A 4,848-nucleotide genomic window follows, 5' to 3' on the forward strand; every position below is an offset into this window, starting at 1 on the left:
AGAGGGAGCAGCATGAGAAGGCAGTGATCATAAAATAATCTCGCTGCCCTTTGGGAAATGAAATGTAGAGTGATGTAGCTGGAATGTAGACGCAAATAGGGGAAGAAAAGAGGCCGTCAGCACCTGGCTAGGAAAAGCATTCTGTGCCAGACCAAAGCCATGGCAGATTATGCTGTAGGCCGTGGTCAGCTATAGAGGATTGTTTTTCTTTTTAAGCAGGGGAAAATCACTGAATTTCCCATTGTAAAGGCAGGATCTCTTGTACATTGAATGAATATTATAACTGATCCAAACTTACTAGGTACTACCCAACTAAATACTTTGCAGCATTTTCTGTAGCACAACTGTTTTTTCTTTTTTTCCAAAAGAAATCTTGCTGTGCTTCAACAAGAAAAATAGGTAAAATGAAAAGATAGGGTCCTTAACAGTTTTAAATCTTGGTTTAGAGAAAATAATTCCTTTTTCTAACAACCCCTGATACTGCTAAATTGAAAACCACTAATGTGTCCCATCTCACATGCACAGAAATGACACCCAATTTTCAATTGATGGAGGCGACAGAAGAGAGCAGTACAGAAACGTGAAGCCCCCTTTCAGGTGGAAGGCTCAGATTCCTAAAATAGGCTCTGTTTGGACTTTCTTCCCTTTTTTTACTTTTGAAAGTCTGACTATATTCTTATAATTGAGGGGGCAAAACTACCTTGACAAGATCTAGGAGAATATCTTACAGTATATTCAGTTAATGAATTCATTAAAATCCATACAGCAACACATGTATGATTAACCGTTAATGATTAACAGTTTGTGGTTGAGGATTGCTTTCCTAAATACTGCTTTACTTCAGTGTAGGATATGCAAGGTCTTCGCTAAGGCATTAGTTGGTTTCTTCGTTTCAGTCTTGCTGTACTCTGCCCTTATGGTAGGTTTTTTTTTTCTTTTTTTTCTTTTTTTCGGTACGTGGCCTCTCACTGTTGTGGTCTCTCCCGTTGCGGAGCACAGGCTCCGGACGCGCAGGCTCAGTGGCCATGGCTCACGGGCCTAGCTGCTCCAAGGCATGTGGGATCTTCCCGGACCGGGGCACAAATCCGTGTCCCCTGCATCGGCAGGCAGACTCTCAACGACTGCGCCACCAGGGAAGCCCTATGGTAGGTTTTTTAAAAAAATGTATCTCAATCATTAATTTGCCATGGTGTTTCATTTTTTGAATTTCACTTGTTTAGATCATATTTTAGGTGCTTTATTTCTTGTCTCAGAGCAAAGGAATACACGTCAACCATGTAAAAATTTGTTGAGTAGAACAGTCTTTAAAAGTACATCATTAAATAAGTATGGATTTATCTATTTTAAATTTTCTATTAAGTTATCTAAAGTAGGCCTGTGTAAAACTGATAATCTGTTAAATTATAATAGGAAATGTACCAGTATTCCAAGTTAGCAGTTTTTCCCCATCTTACAGGTATAAGATTTCTTTTCTAGTTATGTCAATATAGTTTCAACATTGTACATGTTGCTTAAGAACATGCAGAAGAAGGAGGACAGTAGACAAGAGTATTTGTGATATAGGAGATATCATATATAATTTAATAATATAATATAATCGGTTATAATGGGGCTAGGCTGTATATATAATATACATTTATTTATATACTTTTTTTTACTGTGTCTTACAACAGTAAAAACATAACACTGTACTGGAATAAAAGACTTTTTAAGTGTCACTGTATTATTTTGCATATAAATATGTTCTTAGGTGGTATCAGCTATGCTGATGAGGTGCTTCATAGTAATTGTTTAAAACTCCACAATGAGATTTCTTCCCATTCTAATCGAGAAGGATAAGGCATTTTGAAAAAAAAAAAATCGATTCTCTGGTAATTAAAGTTAACCGTATGGGCACCTGGCTGAAAAGGTTTGGACATCGTAAATCCACGTGGTTTTTCTACCCAATCCACAAGCCTAATGACTTTGATGATCCTGTTATATTTGCTTGTCTATTGCAAAGATAGATGGATCAGCCAGGGAATTCTCCACTAGCTCTGCCTTTCTGAAACCACAGTCAGGAAATATAATCAGAGTGCTCAGCTGAACCAGAGCAAGAGCTTTCCTAATGGGTAACTGTGACTTGAGAAATCACATCCATTAGATAAAGTGATTAAATATACATCAGCCCTTTGGCAAGGGAGCCATGAAGATATTGCAATAGAACATCATCATGTGACCCATCTCTCCTGCTTGAAAAAAGAAACATGTTTTTACCTTTGACATGTATCAGCTCTAAATTCCTCAGCTCAGTTGCAGGGAGACATTTTTTGTGACAAGATTTATGCAGTTCTGATTTTCTGTGAACCATAAAGTAATTGTGTAGTTGATAAAACATTATAAAGGAAATATTTCTGACTTGCTCATTCCCCCACACTGTTTTTGTTTTATATTGTTGTTCTTCATTTCTTAGGCATTTCACACTTCAGTTACTTTTTAAAAATTCTTCCAGTGGAAGCTTTTTGTGTCCCCAAATTAGGTTTTTTTTTTTCACTTTAGGTATACACATCTTAAATATCTATTTAGAAAAAAAATTTTGTTGTGTCTGTGTTCATGCAGATTCCTCTTAGCTTTCCAAATAAGTTTATGTTAAAATAACATTTAAAGAAAATTTAGCTTTATAAAGAAATATCACCATCAAATAGCATTGACTTTGACTATATTTATAGTTCTAGAGATTCCTGTTTCTTGCTCTTAGTTATAACCATCTTTTGGTTAATAATATGCTGCCCATCATATATTAGTATACTTGCTACTAACGTACTTGAGGTAACACATGCATTTAGAATGTTCTTTTTTTTTTTTTTTTTTTGCGGTACGCGGGCCTCTCACTGTTGTGGCCTCTCCCGTTGCGGAGCACAGGCTCCGGATGCGCAGGCTCAGTGGCCATGGCTCACGGGCCCAGCCGCTCTGTGGCACGCAGGATCCTCCCGGACCGGGGCACGAACCCGTGTCCCCTGCATTGGCAGGCGGACTCTCAACCACTGCGCCACCAGGGAAGCCCTAGAATGTTCTTTTTTTTTTTTTTTTTTTTTTTTTTTTTTTTTTTTTTCTTTTTGCGGTATGCGGGCCTCTCACTGTTGTGGCCTCTCCCGTTGCGGAGCACAGGCTCCGGACGCGCAGGCCCAGAGGCCATGGCTCACGGGCCCAGCCGCTCCGCGGCATATGGGATCCTCCCAGACCGGGGCACGAACCCGTATCCCCTGCATCGGCAGGCGGACTCCCAACCACTGCGCCACCAGGGAGGCCCTAGAATGTTCTTTTTAAACGACGAATAATCTTTCACTTTTTCCGTGGTGACCATCAGTAGACAACTGCAAGATGACTGACAGAGCATGTGTTTACAAGTCATGGAGTCATAGATAACTAAGTTGAAAGTACCCTCAAAAATTATAATCGACTTCCTCACTTTACAGACGAATCCCTGAGCACTCAATTCATTGTGTTTAGCATAATAGAAAGCACAATTAAAGACAAGATTGAAAGTAATTGTCATTTTTAAAGTTTCATTAGTGAATTTCTGAGCACACCTCTATACACACTAATTCCTCTCCCCCAAATCAAGATTTCTCTTCACATTCTTAAATCTCCAAATCCTCAAAGTCAGCAGAGATGAGAAAGTGAAGCTCTGATTTTCTTGGGTTTTGTGCACATATTTATTGGGTTCTAAAGCACATATAGGGATGTCTACTTTCATGAGACCAAGTGGTGGGGATATTACATACACAGAGAAAGTTGTCACAAACAAAACCAGACAGGAATGCATATGAAGTGCCTGGAAAGTTGTCTTCACTAGCCTGTTTAATAATGTCTGCTGTTATGTAAAACACTCAAATTACCTGTAAATTATACATGCAGGAAAAATGGAATCAGAATTTTTGTACAGAAAGGAACCTTACAGATGTACTAGTATAAATATTCTCTGTGCCAGAGATAGTTTAGCTATAGCATAGCAAGTTAGAGTCAAGTCTGTGAACCATTCATTGGTAGAAAGGCTTTCAACTGAAAATATAGCAGACCTAGGATGTTACTATGAAACATTTTTATGTACATGATGACTGTAGGCTCCTATAGTGTACTGCCCTCAGTGTCTACTTAGAGTGTTTAGTAAAATTGTGCCCTAACTTAATGTAGTGGAGATATTATAATTTGCAGAATTGACAGTATTTTAATTCTCTGACTATTGAGAATGTTTCATTTACTATTCCAAAACTGGGAGATGAGGGGAAAGTACTCAGTAGGTAAGCAAAATATGTGGTTCAGTGCAGAAATTGAAATAAATAAAATGGATTGTATAGAAAGTAATAAATATGAGAGAGAAGTGGAGAACTCATTACATAAGTTTGTGACATTTTTCTTTTTCTTTTATTGGGATCTTGAGTTTTGAGCTTTTTCTAATCTTTTCTGGAGTATGGAATAGAGAAAAAAGTATATAACCATTGAATCAATGTTTGTTGTCTGCCTACTGTGTGCCTCATTGGGAGTTGAAAGATGAATAAGATGTCAAATCACAATGAGAGTAACTACTTTGGAGATTTAAGGAAAGTGGTCCTGGGTGAGATAATCCTTGGACTGGCTCCTGAAGGATGAATGGGAATGCTCCATTGAACCAGAGCCACTTCTCTAGAGTTCTGAATAGGTGAGTGGGCCTGAATTTCATGGAATGAGGCTGGGGTCACTTAAGAAAGGCCTTTGTAGTTAATCTCATAAACCAACCATCGATGTTTTTTTTTTTTTTTTTGCAGTACGTGGGCCTCTCACTGTTGTGGCCTCTCGCATTGCGGAGCACAGGCTCTGGACACACAGGCT

Source organism: Mesoplodon bidens (genome assembly GCF_964165515.1).
Source record: "Mesoplodon bidens genome assembly, chromosome: 8".
NCBI lineage: Eukaryota > Metazoa > Chordata > Mammalia > Artiodactyla > Ziphiidae > Mesoplodon > Mesoplodon bidens.